Source organism: Peromyscus maniculatus, chromosome 2 (assembly GCF_049852395.1).
Source record: "Peromyscus maniculatus bairdii isolate BWxNUB_F1_BW_parent chromosome 2, HU_Pman_BW_mat_3.1, whole genome shotgun sequence".
In the NCBI taxonomy this organism is placed as follows: domain Eukaryota; kingdom Metazoa; phylum Chordata; class Mammalia; order Rodentia; family Cricetidae; genus Peromyscus; species Peromyscus maniculatus.
Window position 1 is genome coordinate 86,361,637 of NC_134853.1, and position 20,417 is coordinate 86,382,053.

The window sequence follows — 20,417 nt, forward strand, 5'->3', positions numbered from 1 at the left end:
TTGGACAATAAAATGAGACAAAATTATATGTATATTTTCTGGGTCAGAAGATAATCTTGTGGTTGAGCTATCTTTTTTTTCCCCCTGAATATACAGGACATAGAACTCTGAGAATCTGGAGGAGCATAAAACACAAGGCCAAAGGAAACAAGGATTTCCCCAGGGCAATTACTCGCCCCCAGCTTACCACATTACTTGGAGACATGAACACATTTTTGTTGTATTATGCTGCATATTTTTTTATTCCAGTACCTAGTCTACCTTGACTCATTTTCAGAGGTCAGAGGGAAGAAAATGACCACTTAGTCACAGATAGCTTTATGCATGGGATGCAGTTTAGGATCATCCATAAAAGACTGACAATTGTTGCAAAGTTTTCAGTAAGAAAGTGGCTTCTACCTGTGGTTCAGAAGCAGGCACATGGGTTGGAGCTAGAGTCAGGCAAAAATGGAGAGAAGGGATACACAGGGAGAAGACTCCAGTGCTGCCCTGTAGGTTGTACCCAACTCCTATCTTCCTGTTTCCATTTGGGGCATTGTTGACTTTATATATAGCAAGGTCTCATGGAAAACTCAACACATAAGATAGCATGAATGAATAAAGGGTTTCATCACTGCCAATTATTTTATGCCAATCATTTTGCTTCATATTAACACTCACCAATGTCTGATTTAAAACTTATGCTAAACCAGGAAGCAGATATTCTTTTTCCATGGAATAGTCAATGAAAGAGGAGAGGTGTGTTGGGTCACTTTCTCTGAGAACTATTGCAACTGCATAGGAGAACTTAGGCTTGAATTCAGCCCTCTTGACTACAGAGATATATTACTTATATCATTCCTTGCTTTCTGAGTAACTGTTAGGTTCTGGGGACACTTTTTATGTTGTGTTTAACAACTGGTCTCATAGAGAATCTCTTTTGCCCTCCATTGTTCACATATCTTCTGCTTGGTATATGTAAGAATAAGTAATGACTTCCCTTATCATAGGTTCAATGATATTTAGGACCACTGGGTCTTCTGATATGTCAAGCAAACTTTGTATTTCACAGATGAAGAAATTCCATGCTTAAGAGGAAGTAAGGAAAAGATTGGTCTAGGGAAGAAGTGTGAGCAAGTCAAATCTCCTTGTAAACATATGATGAATTCCAGGTTAAATCATAGATAGATGGCAAAGTCTTTATCTTTGGAAGACTTTCCACAGCATGTGCTTTATCAGACCAGGATTATTCAGGATAAATAAGTCTGGAATCCAAGGACTCTGGATTGAGTCCTGTAATCTTTGTAATTACTGGAATGAACATTGAAGATACGTATGATCAAAACAGCTAACTTTGATCTAGAGTAGTCAAAATAAAAATCATACTTGCAGTAAATGACTTAAAGAATGGCATTAGCTACTTCAAATCCTTCCCTACTTTCCTTTTGCCTTACAGAAACATTTTTATTAAGACATTTTTTATTCATTTTACATACCAATTACCTCTTTCCTCCTTTTGCTCCTCCAGCACACCCCACAACCCACACCCCATTCCTTCCTACAAGAAGGTAAGCCTCCAATGGGGAGTCATCAGAGCCTACAGTAGTGGTCTCCAAAAGGCCAGCTCATGCACCAGGCATGGATCCTGATCCTACTGCCTGGGAGCTCCTTAAGAAGGTCAAGCTACATAACTGTTATACTTGGAGTCCAGTTGAAGAGAGAGAAAAGAGATGAGCAAGGGACATCAAGATCATGGTGGGGAAACCTACAGAGACAACTAAACCTTACAGAAACTTTTATCTTTGGAATGATTGGTAGAGCTTGATATTTTGTGAAGTATTTGATTCTTATCCATCTAATTTCAAAATACAATCTCTGTGTTGTCTCCAAAAGATACAACCTTATCCAACAAAGGATACAACCTTATCCAAGATCATACAGTTTTGTAGCATTAGAAGCTCTAATCTAAAATCTGTTGTCTTCCATATTCTAACCTTGGTTTGAGGTTGCCTCTACTAATTCTTCCTCATCTTCTACATCTTCTAAGGTAACATAGAATGATGTTGATGCTGCTGCTTCTTGAGATGACAGTGGGTGTTGACCACATCAGTGATAAAAACAGCAACTGCCCTTTCTTTCTTACAGTGTACCAATTGCAATGGCACACAGTATATAAAAGTAATGTGAACAACATTGATGGATAGGATATCATATTTCACATGGAACAGTAGCTCAGGGCATTTAATTAAACCACATTTGGCCTATATGGCAGTACTTTCATATGACATAACATAATAGTATAATAGCATATGCCAGATGCTTTAAATTATGGCGCCAAGGAAGACTTCTCTGAGGATCTGAGATTCAAATCTGGGTTTATAAGCATCAAAATGGGTAAAAGAGGTGGCTGGAGAGATGGTTTGGCAGTTACGAACACTGATTGCTCTTCTTGAGGATGTAGGTTCAATTCCCAGCACCCACATGTCAGCTAACAACTATCTGTAACTCCAGTTCCAGGGGATCCAGTGCACTCCCTGCCTCTGTAGGAGGTGTATACATGTGGTGCATTGACATACTTATAGGCAAAGCACTCATACATGTAAAATGAAAATATTTTTTAACAGTCAGAAGGGAGAATATCCAATGGAGAAAAAAAATCTGCTACAAGGACTTTGAGGAGAGAATCCCATGGGCAACCAAACACTGGAAAAGTAATGTTAGACCTGAAGAAGAGGGGTGAGATGAGAAAGAAGGGCAAGGTCAGAGAAGCTTTATTTTGTAAGCAAGAACAGAGCTTGAATTTTTAGATTGAGTTTAGGCTAGAACCAAGGGGAAAACCAGAGATAGAATTCTTTTGTGAGTCTCTCTAGCTGCAAAATACAGAATGGATTAGTATTGTAAAAGTGGAAACAAGGGAGATCATGTTGGTTTTAAGTATAATGAGTCAGGTAAAAGCTAATAGTGGCCTAGTCTAGAGGAAAAACAATGAAATGGAGATAACCTTACAGATGTGGAGATCCGTTTTGATTGCTTATTATACAGAACATGGAAATGTTCCCAAAATAGCCAATTAATGTAAGCTTTTATTGGTGTTTTAGAAAATGTTTCCTAATAATTGTTCAGTTTGGAGAACACTGTGGAAACAAGTTAAGAATGTGAATTCACTGTGATGCGTGCCTTATGTGTTTGTCAATAAGATCCTTTAAAATCATTCTGTCTTTTGTCTTAGGGAAGGGTTTATAATGGGTGGATGAGAGTGTCTGTTAGGAGAAGCATCCCTGTTTCTCACTGGGGCTGCCATTGGTATAGTGAGAGCTGGAGACCAAATCTTGTATATTCTTCTCTAGAAAATGAAACTGTTTACAGGTCCAGAGATAATTAGACAAAAGTGTCCCAGCTGCAATGAGCAGATGAGAAGGGCTATGATTGGCAGATTCTTGGCATAGTTCTTCAGGATACACAAGAGTTTGCACAGTGACCAGGAGAGCAGGGGTTATAGAGGAACACAGGCTAGGAATTAATTGACTGATGGGGAGGAGGGCAAGGAGAAGGAGAGGAAAGGGAGATTGGGATCTGGGACAGTGCCCAGGCTGCCTTTGTAGATGAGTTCCCTAACAACGCTTTCTTGGGGGAAGTCAAGGACTGATTGAAGCTTCATTCAGATTCTCTGAATGTGCCTTAAGGAGACAGACTAAGAAATGAACTGATGAAATGCACAGGAAGCAAAACTTGGCAAGGGCAAAGTGGCAAATGAGCTAAGAATATGGGGGAAGACCCTGCCAAGATCCCCTTCCCCAGGACCACCCTTGATGTATCCGGAGAAATCAATCAATTGGACAGGATGGGATGGCTCCCACAGAAGAGCAATGGGGGACCCCTGTGAAGGTTGGGGGTCTTCCATTTACAGACAGGAAATGGGCCTCATCAGAGCATTAAGATGGGTCATTGAAGGCATGGGGTTGGCCCTCAATGTCTCTCAATAGCCTGTGGGTGACTTGACGGTGCCAAATGCTATGATCACTCCTGGATGGTGCCCAGGGAATCATAGCCCTGCCTCCTACTTTGTGGGAAGGCCCTGGAGCAGGAAATGTGACATGATTTCCATGTTTTACCACACCGAGGAAATAAGAATCTTGTAGAGAGCCCACAGAAATTAAGTCCACAAATCCTTCCCTATCTTTGTTCTTAAGCAACTTTCATTCCCTGTGCTGTCCTGTTCTTCTTCATAGACTGGGACATCCTTAGTTAGATGTATTCATGCTTGCATGCAGGCAAACATGTCTTCTTCACTGTCTTCCTATGGGCTATATATGAGGTCATCTACCAGATATGTTACAATTAAATATTGGAAATAATCTGACATACATAACTTCTTTGTTTATATGTGAATTATTTCCTGTGCTATTAATCAATTTGATAACCAGGCGAACAGACTATCCTGTCCTCCTTGGTCCCCAAAACATGGGCATAGTCTCTGTTTCACCTTTTACTTAACTGAACTAAGACAATCACTCATCAGGAAAAAAAATATTTCTTAACATTTCCAGCCTTAATGGTTGCCCTCTCCAACCTTGTACTTTCTTATCCAACATCCTCGGTTCCTCCACAACCATTCATGTTTTTTAAAAAAACTTATTTACAGCACTTCCTGTTTCTTTGTTAAATCTCTACCCCACTCCAATTATTCCCATCTGGATGGAAAAGTTGTACCCTTCCTTCAAATTTCTGCAACTTATCTTTGCTTTCCAAGTGAGTTGAACAGGCCATCTCTGGCCCCATGTAGCATTTCTATCTGTTACCTTTCACAACACCTACTGCTCTCTGCTTCTAGTAATGCCCATTCACATGCTCATCCTCTTCCTCTGGGCTTAGAGCCTTTTTGGGAAGGGACTCTCTCTCCCCAGCATCTAACAGATTCGAACACATAATAAAAGATGACCAGGAAATATTTGAGCCCTGACTTCAAATCACAAGTGATAGAGATATAATCAGTTTCCCCAACAACTAAATTTTAAGTAACCATTTTCTTACCTCCAAGAGGAATTTCACTGAATATGGTCTTATATGTAATGATGTGTGCATATCTTATAATGTAGGGAGATTACAAATGTTGAGATTTGGGTACCATGGATAACTACCACCTACAAGTCACAGATTATTCCCACCTATTTACTCCTTGTTTCCAGATTGCAAGAACACTCTTCTGAACACTTTGGCCAAGGCCAAGGATGCCAGTTGCAAATAATATCTGAAAGTAATCCACCTCTTTCAAGTAGAGAACTTAGATTGGGAATCCATAAAGGTCATAGCCAACTGGCAGTATTATAACCAATGATACATAGAAGGACTTCATTCTTCTGAGGATAAAAGGCCCTACAAGTGATGTATCACTAGTTAAATGACTTTTGTGTCCTTGTCCTTCATGGTCATTGGTCAGTTCAAAACCTTCCTTTCCTGTTTCCTAAGCAGAGAAGTTCCAAGGAATTCAAATCAGCCAGGGACAGAAAAGGAAGCCCAGGATCTTAAATCATTCTTAGGCTTATGGCCTGGTTTTCATTTGGTCCTGAAGGATGTCTTTTCCTCTCATGGACTGTGAGCCAATGTTTCTTTTCCTACTGATTTATGACCTCATATAAATTAACAAGAGCCTTTCAACTGGGACCAGCAAATCCCAAAGGCATGAATCTTCCATATGTAATTCTTCCCTGAGGAAGCTGGAGTTAGCTCTCAATTACATACAGTGATGGAGACACACGGTGGCTGAAAGGAGACAAATGCTGCTTATGTTCAAGATGGAATTGCCACAGAGGCCAAGGAAGAAAGCAGCCAGATTGGACTCTCTGAAGCACAAAATCTTTGCCTGTTATGGGCACGGGAAGAATCCTCATTCTGTGTTTGTAGTTTATTTACAGATCTTTCGTGAGAGGAGAGAGAGAGGACAATGTCTCTCTTACAGCATTCTTAGCTCATGGTGAGGCAGCCCACCCATAACTCTAATATAATCTAACGTTTTCCATTTGTTGGGAAATCGTTTTTATCAATATTCTACTAACTCAGGAATCCAGGGTCATAACGACAGGAGGAAAAAACACTAAATCACAAATTTTACTAAGTCTGATAGTAAATTTCTTTGATTTATTTTTTCTTTTACTTATTCAAATACTCAAGAAGCATTGCCAGGGTCCAGGGAAAATTTAACAAAGAACAGGTGGCTTCCACCTTCAGGGATTTCACAACTGTAGTGGCTGTGTCCCTGCTAGGAGTTCACCAGCTAGATGTGGATGCAGGGCGAAAATCAGTGTGTGTGTGTGTGTGTGTGTGTGTGTGTGTGTGTGTGTGTGTGTGTATGAGCACGCGCTTAGGGTGACCTAGGAAGCCCAGGATCATCTCCTTATGGGCTAATCATTAACAGTCACATTTGCAAGATTTGATTTTACCACATAATGTAACATTCATAAAGCCCCAAACACTAGAATATCACTTTTAGGGTCATGATTCAATATATCACTTCTTGTGTTCATGTACTTGCCTGAAGTTTGAGAATGGGTAAAGTATGTTGATGAAGAATGTAGGGTTTGGAATTAAAATAATTCAGCCATGAGAGCCATCTCTGTCATTTGCTGGCTGTGATTTTGTGCAGGTGTCTACAGTTACGTTCATATGTGTCTTTGTCTCCTTTTTGTTGCTATTGTAAAATACCTGAAACCAGATACTCTATAAAGAAAAGAGGTTCAGTTTACTCACTGACTTCAAGGCTAAAAATCTGAGACTGGTCTGCCTTATCTGTTCAGTCTCTGGTATGAGCACCTTGCATCCATGGCATCAGGAGGGAGGTGTGGTAGGAGCAAGATACCACATGATGAGAAGTAGAAACCAGAGGGCAAACTAACCAGAGTCCCATCAGGACCACATTTATCCTTTCTGAGGGTAGCACTTCTAATACTCCAATTCAGTGGTTCTCCACCTGTGAATCACAATCCCTTTGGGGTCACATATCACATATTCTGCATATCAGGTATTTACATTACAATTATAACAGTATCAAAATTACACTTATGAAGTAGCAATGAAAATAATTTTACAGTTGGGGGTTACCACAACATTAAAGGATCATAACATTAGGAATGTTGAGAACCACTGTGATAATTATTTCACATTAAATTTTACTTTTGATTTGGCTTCCATTGCCTCTTAATTCTGACACCATGAGGATTAAGCACTCAGCACTAGGATCCTGAGAAACAAAACCTAGCCAAACCACAGAAATAGGTAGGCTATGTGCATATATTATATAACACAAATAGTTCATAGAATTAAGTATTTATATAGACACCAGAAAAGCATCAGTCTAAGGTCTATATATGGTTTAGAGTCAGAAGATCTGTTTCTTACACTCCAGAATGCAAGGTCTGGTTTTGAAAATGAAAAATAAACACTGTCAATGAAATTCAGTACATTCTATTAGCAGGGTAAAGGTCAGGACTGTGGTAATTCAAAGCCAGATCCTATGTCTGTAAGTATCATGGAAAGAAAATGGGATCTTAGGCAGATATCAACAAGTAAGAGCTAGTTGACATCAGAAGAGGAAGAGGTCTTAGAAGGGGCAGCTTGTGCAGAGAAAGGCCATGATAGCATACAAAACTGGTTGTAACTGAGAGTGGTTGGGCTCCTGAGGGATGCAGATGAACAATGTACACAGGGCCTAGTCACTCAGTCTGGAAAGGGCACATGATCTGTGCCATTTCTACACTTGTACAAGACCCATGCTTGCCTGTGTGTTTCTATTCAGCCATAAAGAGCAAAATTATGCTGTTTTCAGGAAAATGGAAGGAAGGTCATTATGGTAAGTAACATAATTCAGACTATAATAGACAAGTATTGTATGTTTTTCTTGTATGTAGAATCTAGGATAATACAGATTATATGTATCATATAATAACACTATATATATATAATTTATAAATAGATATATAAACATACTTTATCATCTATTATCATCTATCTATCTATCTATCTATCTATCTATCTATCTATCTATCATCCATTCCTCTATCTAATTTATCTATCTACCTATTTATATGTCTGTCTGTCTGTCTATCTATCTATTTATCTATCTAAAACATTAAAGCAGAAGGGGAGTATTTGAAAACAAAAAGAGGACCACCAAGAGGGATTGGGGACAAGAAGGAGTAATGAGGAGATCAATGTGAGCAAAGCAAAATGACATATATACAAATATATATGTCAAAATTAAGCCCATTATTTCATATACAGTTTTTCTAAAATTAATAAAAAAGACCTTATGCTTTATTAAATGCTCTGTTCTCTCCCTCTTGAAATATTTTTCACAATTGGCACTGAGCCATGAAAATCAAATGGTCAATCCTGCTGAAAAGAAAAGGATTTTAGACTTTTTTGTTCATGACAACAAATTTCCATTACATGACTTTAATCAAAGAGAACATAATCTGAGTCAGATTTCAGAAACACTGGTCTCAGCTTGTTTCTGGAGAGAATGATGTGTGGGAGTCTATGGAGAACCCCTCACAAATGTCTTATATACAGGGCGCTCAGTGTCTGCTCTGAGGCAGAATGAACAGTACTAGGAAGTGGACTGGGCACCAGACTTAAGACATTCAGTGAATGGATGCAAAAAGAACTGAATGTTAAGAGGCTGAGATAACTCTGTCATTGAGGTCTGAGGGAGAGTGCCATAGGGCTGCTGTGAATCAGGGAACCGATGAGAGACAGCAGGCTTGCTGAAGATTAATACTCACTACTTACAAGGAATACTCCATCTTCATTCCTCCTTATCGCCATGCTTCTTCCTGTCTTCTCTGTTCTCTTTTTCTTATTTTTCATTCTTTTCTTCCTCCACAGAACTGGGAGAGTTGATTTGAGCCACCAGGGGAAAATAAAACAGACTTAAGACCTTAAAAAAAGGGGTCTTTTAAAAATCTGTACTCCAAGCAGCTGCCAAGTTCTTCTCTGCCCTGGGACATTCTCCTGAAAATCTGTGTCCTTCAGGGAGACTTTTGTTTATCTTTCTTCCCTTCACCAATGGTTCCACTGACACATTAAACAGATGTACATTTAACCTGCTTATTCTCATTCATTCTTTAAGCTGTTTCATTGACTTGTTGTCAGAAAAGACCACATTATTTTGAAGCATTGTGTCCCCACTCAACTCAACTACCATGGACACACACACACACACACACACACACACACACACACACACACACATTCTCTCTTATGTGCTCCCTAATTTCCTGCACTTTCCATTTATTTCTTCAATAAAACAATAGAATGCTGATTTGTAAGTGGCCTTCTCTCCCATTAATTTATAAGAACCAAGTGACAAAATTCTCTTACAGTTTTGCCCACTATGGCATTTTTAGGATTTACTTTAGATTCTGGCCAGTAACAAGGGATGAACATTTTCTGAGTGAAAAATAAATGAGTGAATGAATGGTGAATGAATGTAGGAAATTTCAATCATTGTGTAAAGAGCTATTTCAAAGCACATAGAAAGGATAAGGTAACTTTTGGGAGGCGGTGCACTCAGAGTCTCTAAAATGTTCTTCATTCAGAATGGCAGCTCCAACAGAGGGCCATTAGGCTAATGTAGAATGACAGAGGAATCTACTGGTCACCAATTTATAGCTTGTATTCTTCTTCTTCCTGGGTAATTTTATGTGATCTACATAGCAATATTGACTCGGACAAATTACTGTTATTTCCAATAGTAAATAATGAAGTGACACCATTTGGGGAACTGACATCACTTCCGAAGGTGTCACCATGACTAAATAGCAGGGTTTGTCCTCAATTCCATTCGGTGATGATTCTGAGGCTTATGGATTTCTCGCCATACTTATGTGCTTCTCAAACAAACTAGCAGTCGCTATGCACCAATTCTGAGCCAAGCCTTGAGTTACGGGCTGCTTGGCCTACAGCTATCATTTTGATTCTTTGCAGGAAAGCAAATAGAGCAGGAGACAGATGGTCACATACCCATTGTGCAAGCAGCTCAGTGGAGGGGAACACTGTGTCAGCTCAAGGCATGGCTCAGTGTTCGGGAACAGAGGATGCAGAGCCAAGCAAGGGCAGTATACTTTTGAGTTCCTCTCTGGCTAGCCAAGACAGTAGAATGGTTGGGAAATGGCCTTAGAGACAGACAGGGAGGGCCCTGGCTTGGCCTGCCTAACTGCTGACAGCCTAGCTGCTGGCACTGCCAACTAGCAACCGAGGATGGCAGAACTGCGCTAAGTCTTAAATTGTTCCATGGCAGTTTGCCTTCCTTCCACATGTCTCTCTTTTCCTGGCATCTTTTCTTCCTAGACACCCAAATCTGTTCTCCTTGCTTGTCCTCTCCATTGTGATTAAAGGGTCCATTAATGAAGTCTTACATTTCCTGTAAAAGAACAGAAATGGGTTAAGAGGAAAAGTCACAGTGACTCTAAGAAGCAAATCCTCCTCTGAATACAGAATGCTGTTCAATGTATTTCTGCATTTCTATATGAGAGAAGATTGTGAAGGGGGTGATTAAATATGTCAAAGAGGAAGCTAATTTCTTCATTCAGTATGGAGACATAGAGAAGGGAAGGGGTTGGAATGGGTTTGCCATTTTGTGAGGATCTCTCTGATTTGCCAGTATGGGGATTTATCATGTTAATTTCCCATTATAAACATGGTAGGGATATTTCAGGGACTTTGAATTGGCCTGATACAGGACTGTTCTGAGATGAAGCAGTCAGAGCATGTAAGAACACATACTTTGAGTCAGAGATTCAGGTTTGAACACAAACTCCATTGACATGCTCTTTGATTGTATTCCTTGGATAGGTAATGTGATAGCTCTGTGTTTTGTTTTATCATATGATTCTGCAAAGCAATATTCACAAATACCAACTACACAGAGGTGGCTAAAAGATACAGAGAGCATGGTATGGAGTGAGAAGAGGAGGAGGAATAGGAGGGGAGGGGGAGAGAGATTGAAATTCTGTACATACAAGTGGGCATGTATTGAGTATTTGTTTTCTGCAGTAGACACTACGTTAATGCCTTGCATGACAAATTATATGAAATAAGTTTATTAGTTCTGCATTACATTAAAAAATATGAGGTCTTAGAGGTTAAGCAGTTTGTCTTAGGAAATATGGCTAGCAAGTGACAGAGTGCAGACTTGAAGTTTGTACCAGGTCTTTAGTACACAAGCACTTAAGTATTGGTTGTCCTAATGCCTAGCCAAGTGCAAACTGTCTTTCTTGATCTTGAGTCACTCTGTGTTACAAAATTTCCAGTTGACATCAGTATTAGATCTTTTGAAGTATGTAGTCCCCAAAATAGAAGGCTCCGTCCCTCAGGGTGTAGAAGTACCCTGCCTAAGTCTTATTGCAGAGTCTCGAAGAAGGAAAAAATACGAGAGATGATTTTTTTTTTTTAAAAGTGACACATGCTTTCCACAGGAGACCTCCAGAAATGGGATAATGATCCTGAGTGCAGTGACTTTAAACTTTTCACTTAATATTTCAATTTCACTTCAAGCCTGTACTGAATAAGAGACTGGTTTCCTGAGTTTTGTATCAAGATGGGAATGAAAAGCCTTTAACTTTTGGTTAAGGAAACTATTTCACCACACCCAAGTCACTTCTTATTTTGATATATTTCTAATCACACTTAGTGGATTTTTTTTTCAGTTTGGTGTATACTCATTGCTACTTGGTGTTGCCTGCATGAACACAGCAAAGCAGATTATGCTGCCTTATGCGTCTCAGAAAGAGAATTTGTAGTGGGAAATAACAGGAATGAAGGGCATTTTGTGGGAAAAGATGGAGTTTAGCTTATAAAAACAGAGCTTGCTTTGCACAACTAGTGCCTTAAATGATTCAAATTGATTTCCTAACTCTTGAACAGTACTGCTCACCAGGTGCTGTGCTACAACACTGGAGAGGCTTCATCAGTCTCCATGTGACATGGTCAAGGGGATTGCACCAGGAACAGAACAAGCACAAAAGAGGCCACCACGATGAACTAACTACTGAACTATTTTTTCCTCTTGAATGCTTTAGTTTAAATGTGAGAAAAGGTATCTTTTAAAATGGTTATCTTGCATTATAGGAGGTTGAGTGAACAGTGATTCTTAACAAGGCTGATTAGTCCAGAACAACTGGTAGCACGTCCAGGCTTCTGTATTCTGTTGTCACAGGTACATCAGTAAGCATGCTCATTCTGGCTTACTGAAGTTGGAAGCAGAACAACAGAAACTAAGTGGACACTGTGAGTGATTCTTAACATGAGGATTTGTGAGCATTCTAAGAAGATAGTTTGGTTTACAAACTCACTTACAGATGCGACATTCTTTTCTATAAGTCTTCCAAAAATGACCAAAAGAAAAAAAATAAAAGAGAACACACACACACACATACATACATACACACACACACACACTTTTAAGCCCAAATAGAAATGGCTACCATCCTATACCACTAACTAGGATGTATTTCTACCTCCTATGGTGCAGCTGTGGTATGGAAATGATGCCAAAACTCAATGGATCTGGAACTGAGTACAGAGTTTCATGGTGTTCCACAAGTCTGAAATGAGTATTCAGCAACACAGCACATCAGTTCAAAAAGGAGAATCTAAGGCTGCTAGCAGCTCTAGGAAAAGAGTGAGATAATGCAGATGGAAACCACTGGTCCAGCAGCATGATCTGTTTAATGCCATTTTTTTTTTTTTTTTGCAGTTTAACCAATCAAGTTCATTCTCTCCACCTAGTCTGACTATTTTATGTCTGGAAAAGAGGAAAGTGAAGAGTGAAGATGGCATTTACTGGTTCATAAATCAAAAGGCTTCTGACATGTGAGTCTGTGGGAGAGCCAAACCAATCTTCCAAATTCTCAAAACAGAAGGAATGGGCACATGCTCGCAGAAATGGAAATGTTAAACTTGGTGAATGTGTTTTGGAAAACAACCCCCAAATCAATATGATTACTTCTTCAAAGAACTTCAGAGAGCTTTCCTGGAAGCTTTGTTTCTGCATCATTCAGCAATATATATATATATATATATATATATATATATATATATATATATATATATATATATATATATATATATAATTAGTTAAGAATGGAACACAGACTTAAAGCAAAACCATTGACTAACAAAGAAATAAAAGCCCAAGCAAAAAGGAATGTACATTACGGGGGAGGAGTGGAAGGAGTATTTCCCAGTCTTCCCAGATCTTATGGGCATTAGTCACCTTGGTTGCCCTTGCATGAAAATATTGTGCACAAAGGTGATGAAAAGTTCTAGTAAAAAATTAAGTGATCATAGAAGGTGAGAAGGGTTTGATAAATGACAAAGAATCCTAAGCGAAAGCCATGTGCAAAGTTCTTACTGTAGAGAGGTGTAGCACGAATTCTAATTGGTCTAAATAATAAAAACCCAGAGTCAGATATCAGGGTGAAAGTTGAAAGATCAGAGAAGTAGAGCAGCCAGCCACTAGTTCTTACTTCTACGACATCCTCAGCCTGAAAGAGAGCTGAGCTCCAGTCTCCTCCCACCTTATATTCCTCTCTCTGCCCCGTCTTATCACTTCCTGTTTCTACCTCCCTAGTGCTAGGATTAAAGGTGTGAGATTCTAAGTACTGGTATTAAAGGTATGTGCCACTATTGCCTGGCTCTATGTCTCTTTTAGATTGGATCAGTCTTGTGTAGCCCAGAGTGGCCTTGAACTCACGGAGATCTGTCTGCCTCTGCCTCCCAAGTGCTGGGATTAAAGGTGTGTGCCACCACTGCCTGGCCTCTATGGCTAACTAGTGACTTGGCTCTGCACTCTGATCTTCAGGCAAGCTTTATTTTGTTAGACCACAAACAAAATATCACCAAAGAGAAGTGAAGTCCAGAAGAAGGTGACACATGTCTTCCATAGGAGACAGCTTCCAGAAATGACAAAGAGATCATGGATGTGGTGACTTTCAACTTTTCACTATCTCATGTTCATCTGAGAGGCTTGAGATGCATGGGAGACTGGCCTCTTGGGCACTGTATACAAATTGAAATAAAATCTTTTAGTATTTAGCTAAGGAAACAATTCCATCATGATCAGGTCTTTTTTTTATGTCTCTGCAAATATCTCTTTGTGCTCAGTGGATTAATTTTTAAATTTGTTCATTGTTAATCTCTACTATAGAGATGGGATGGTAAATGGCATGGGATGGTAAGTGCCATGGCTAATTCCCTTCTTGCTAAGGCCACTGTGTGTCTGTCACATGTCTGCTGCATATCCTCCCTTGCACACTCCAGTCTTAGAAAAGGATTTCTTTGTGGTGGGGAGTGCACATGAAAAAGCATTCTAACTACCCATATTAAGTTCTCTGGCTGACATCACTCCCATTATAAAGTATTTAAGATAATACATTCAAGTTCATGTCCTATTTCCTCAAAGCAAAATGGAAGGGTGGAAGATAGACAAGCAATGTCTACAAGATCTGTAAAAGTTATTGCACCCATTAATTTTATACTCAGCACAGATTGTTCTAAAAATATAACAACAATACACTTACATCTTTTTAAAAAGTTGAGATCCAATCTACAGAATGAAAAATCAAAATCAAAATCTTCCTCAGAATAAGGGCAGCAGGCAATGGACAAATGAACCCACCCAAGAAGAAATGGAATCAAGAACTTAGGATTTGGATTTGAAGTCATTCCTGAAAGAACTGGATGTGAACACTGACTCTTTAAAAATATGTAAGTAAGGCTAATGACCATGTTATTAGTACTTAATAGAAAAGATATTGTAAAACTTGACAATGAACAGGAAATTGGAAAAAGAAAGGATCCTAGGATTATCTGTGACTGAAACATACATAAAAAGTTAACGATTTCAGTGTTTCATATTGTCTCCATGCTAAATTTAGAAGGTAATTGATTAAGTAAAACTTCATTTTATAAAGAAACATTTGTAAAGAATGTAGGAACTTCTTTAGTTTCATGTTGGGTTCTACTTTATATTAAAGTCAATAAACAAACCCCTAGCCAAATTAACCAAAAGGCAAAGAGAGAGCACCCAAATTCACAAAATCAGAAATGAAAAGGGAGACATAACAACAGACAACGAGGAAATCCAGAGAATCATCAGATCAAACTTCAAAAACCTGTTCTCTACAAAAATGGAAAACCAGGAAGAAATGGACAATTTTCTGGATAAATACCACATACCAAAATTAAATCAAGACCAGATAAACCATTGAAATAGACCAATAACCCCTAAAGAAATAGAAACAGTCATCAAAAGTCTCCCAACCAAAAAAAGCCCAGGACCAGATGGTTTCAGTGCAGAATTCTACCAGACTTTCAAAGAAGAACTAATACCAATACTCTTCAAAGTGTTCCACACAATAGAAACAGAAGGAACACTACCAGACTCTTTTTATGAGGCTACAATTACCCTGATACCCAAACCACACAAAGATGCAACAAAGAAAAAGAACTACAGACCAATCTCCCTCATGAACATTGATGCAAAGATACCCAACAAAATATTGGCAAACTGAATCCAAGAATACATCAAAACAATCATCCATCACGACCAAGTAGGATTCATCCCAGGGATGCAAGGATGATTCAACATACGAAAATCAGTCAATGTAATACACCATATAAACAAACTGAAAGAAAAAAACCACATGATCATCTCCTTAGATGCTGAAAAAGCCTTTGACAAAATCCAACACCCCTTCATGATAAAGGTCTTAGAAAGATCAGGAATACAAGGAATATTTCTAAACATAATAAAAGCAATTTATAGCAAGCCAACAGCAAACATCAAATTAAATGGAGAGAAACTCAAAGCGATACCGCTAAATTCAGGAACAAGACAAGGCTGTCCACTCTCCCCATATTTATTCAATATAGTACTAGAAGTTCTAGCTAGAGCAATAAGACAACAAAAGGAGATCAAAGGGATACAAATTGGCAAGGAAGAAGTCAAACTTTCACTATTTGCAGATGATATGATAGTATACATAAGTGACCCCAAAAACTCTACCAGGGAACTCCTACAGCTAATAAACTTCTTCAGTAAAGTGGCAGGATACAAGATCAACTCAAAAAAATCAGTAGCCCTCCTATACACAAATGATAAAAGGGCTGAGAAAGAAGTCAGAGAAACATCACCCTTTACAATAGCCAAAATAATATAAAATACCTTGGGATAACACTAACTAAACAAGTGAAGGACCTTTTTGATAAGAAATTTAAATCTCTAAAGAAAGAAATTGAAGAAGATATCAGAAAATGGAAGGATCTCCCATGCTCATGGATAGGTAGGATTAACATAGTAAAAATGGCAATCTTACCAAAAGCAATCTACAGATTCAGTGCAATCCCCATCAAAATCCCAACACAATTCTTCACAGACTTGGAAAGAAAAATACTCAACTTCATATGGAAAAACAAAAGACCCAGGATAGCTAAAAGAATCCTATATGATAAAGCAACCTTTGGAGGCATCACCATCCCTGACCTCAAACTCTACTATAGAGCTATAGTAATAAAAACAGCTTGGTACTGGTATAAAAACCGACATACGGACCAATGGAATCGAATTGAAGACCTTGACATTAATCCATGCACATATGAACACCTGGTTTTTGACAAAGGAGCCAAAACTATACAATGGAAAAAAGAAAGTATCTTCAATAAATGGTGCTGGCATAACTGGATGTCAATATGTAAAAGATTACAAATAGATCCATATCTGTCACCATGCACAAAACTCAAGTCCAAGTGGATCAAAGACCTGAACATAAATCCAGTTACACTAAACTTAATAGAAAAGAAAGTAGGAAGCACTCTTGAACGCATTGGCACCGGAGACCATTTCCTAAATAAAACACCAACAGCACAGACCCTGAGCACAACAATTAATAAATGGGACCTCTCGAAATTGAGAAGCTTTTGCAGGGCAAAAGACACAGTCAATAAGACAAAAAGACAGCCAACAGAATGGGAAAAGATCTTCACCAACCCCACATCTGACAGAGGATTGATCTCCACAGTATATAAAGAACTCAAGAAACTAGACATCAAAATACTGAACAGTCCAATTAAAAAATGGGCTAAAGAGCTAAACAGAGAATTCACAAAACAAGAACTACAAATGGCTGAAAGACATTTAAAGAAATGCTCAACATCCTTAATCATCAGAGAAATGCAAATCAAAACGACTCTGAGATACCACCTTACACATGTCAGAATGGCTACGATCAAAAACACCAATGACAGCCAATGTTGGAGAGGATGTGGAGCAAAGGGAACACTCCTCCACTGTTGGTGGGAATGTAAACTTGTACAACCACTGTGGAAATCAGTATGGCGGTTTCTCAGAAAATTAGGAATCGAACTACCTCAAGACCCAGCCATCCCACTCTTGGGCATATACCCAAGGAATGCTGATTCATACCATAAAGATACATGCTCAGCTATGTTCATAGCAGCACTATTTGTAATAGCCAAAACCTGGAAACAACCTAGATGCCCATCAATGGAAGAATGGATGGAAAAAATGTGGTACATAGACACAATGGAGTACTACTCAGCAGAGAAAAACAATGAAAGTATGAAATTTGCAGGCAAATGGATGGAACTAGAAAAAATCATCCCGAGTGAGGTAACCCAAACCCAGAAAGACAGTCATGGTATGTACTCACTCATAAGTGGATTCTAGATATAAAATAAAGAACAATCAGACCACAGCCCATAGAACCATAGAGGCTATAAAGAGAGTATGGAGGTCCCTAAGACGACTGTGGCTTATAATAAATTTCGGTTCTACTCAACTATTGAAAAAAAATAGCCAAATGAATGGAAACACATGAACTATGAACCAAAGGCTGAGGGGCCCCCAGCTGGATCAGGCCCTCTGAATAGGTGAGACAGTTGATTGGCTTGATCAGTTTGGGAGGCAACTAGGCAGTGGGACCAAGTCCTGTGCTCATTGCATGAGTTGGCTGTTTGAAACCTGGAGCTTATGCAGGGACACTTGGCTCAGTCTGGGAGGAAGGGACTGGACCTGCCTGGACTGAGTCTACCAGGTTGATTGCAGTCCTCGGGGGAGGATTTGCCCTGGAGGAGGTGGGAATGGGGGGTAGGCTGGGGATAAGGGGAAGGTTTGGGAGGGGGGAGAATAGGGAAATCCATGGCTGATATGTAGAACTGAATGGTATTGTAAAATAAAATAAAATTTAAAAAAAATATATGAATTCTCCAACATCAAAAAAAGTCAATAAAAATTAAAATAAGTCTTTATATTTTAAATCACCTTCTCCGAGAGGCAGCATAAGGATAGGGACTAATTATATGGATAAAGACATATGATGTTTTTGATAAAATTTGCACAAAATTTATGAAGGTACAAGTGGTGGAACCAAGTTTACAGACTCTTGGGTATCACAGACAACACACTAGGGAAGCAGCTGGATGGGGAGCATTAGAGTGAAGTGCATGGGAATCTACCAAGGTAAAGAAGGATGTATAAAATGAGTGGAAAGAGAATAAAGGAGGAAGTGCCACTGTGCCTTAGCAGTATTAGCCATCAAGAAATCATAGCCAGGAGCTGATGAGATGGATCAGTGGATACTTGTTGCTAAATCTAGTAATCTGAGTTAATCCTCTTGAATCCACATGATGGCAAGTACCAGGCACCAGTGTACCTCTCACTCTCCATTTCCCCAGCACTGGGGCTGTATATGTTTATGCATAACATTGTGCTGCTATGCATAGCCTTTATATGGATGCTAGGTGTCCAGATTTAGGTCTTCATGCTTGCATGCCAGGCACTTTTTCCACTAAGCCACCACCATAACTCCCATTTTCAACATGATAGTTGCACTTTTATGGGTTTTCTTTTTCTTTTTCTGTTGTAAGGGGCTTTTTATGGAACGAGAGGGTTTGAATTCCATCTGTTTTCCTTGTCCAGGCTTGCCTATGCGGGGCTATCTTCTAATGCACTTTGAATCACTGCTGCGTATTATGGAGTGCTTTCTTCATTCATTATACTATGCCAAATGCTTCACAAGAATTGAGCAAGTTAGTTTTACCAGTCACTGTCCCCAAAAGACTCATTTGGAGACTATAACCAAGACAGATGACCTCCCTAACAAACACCACATGGCTAATCAGTGGGAGAGTTTAGGTTTGGTTGAAAATAAGCCAAACTCTGTATTACTTTTTAACTACAACTCTATTTCACACATTCTAAGGGGGGATGATTGAAAGATTTTCACAATAAAGGCTCTGATCACAATGATTGAAACATTCATCATCATCTAACTTTCCCCTAATGATATGGAATGCAGCTTCCCTGATGCCTTTTCTATTATGAGACTAGACAATGTCTCCACCATGTTCTAGTTAATTTAAACATCTACACACAATTTAGCTTTTGTGGTGAAAGTTCATTGACTGAACTGATGATTTCATAATAAACCCTTCCCCAGTCTGGATTCTGTAGACAATCCAAATTGCAATGATCATATGAAATTGCTATGACTGTGTTGAGTCCTGTTTCAGCCTCACGAGGACTTTGCTATGTTTTGCTATTTTAAGAATGATGGCCTTAGTTAAAATACTCAAGCAATTTATTACTCTACCTTGCCCTTAGTAATTTTTTCTCTGATTTAATGTTGATATAATTGGATTCACTTGCATTTTGACATTCCAGTGGCATTCAAGATGAGCAGTTTCTTACACATTTGGACATATAGAAGGAATATATTAATGATAAAATAACTTCTTCACATTTTCATTGTGAAGATTGTTACATTTTAAGAGTACATGTGAATAGGGGAATAATGAGGGACTTGGAATGTAGACTAAACTTAGAAACAGGGAGGGAGACAGCTGAACAATTCATTAGCAGTAATAATCCTAGTCAATGCATTTACAAAATAATATCTACATTTTAGGCCTGTAAGTATTTTGCTCCCTGATTCAACTCTCAATAAAACATTCAAGTATAGCCTTTGTTCCTCTCAGGTTTAATGATGAAGTTGTTTAAATTGCTTGCTGTAATATTTAGCTTTTGAGTTGCAGAGGTGAGATTCAAACTGTGTTTCTTCCTTATTCACTACTGTACTACATTGCCCTCTAGGTGAAGAAGAATATAAAAATAAATGCAACAATAAAGTCTCTGATGTAGAAAATAATGAATGGATTGTTCCAATTACTGCATTTATTAGAATTTGAAATCTGGAGCAATATCCACCAATGTTCCAACAGTGTGTAGCTGAGTAGTGGTCCTCTCTTTATATGAAGGGCTAAACATAGTGCTGCCACTTTTAGGATTAAAACAGACCAGTGACCTGGAGCCATTCTGGTCCCTGCAGGTATTTAGCAATGTCTTCAGACATGTTTGGTCATCA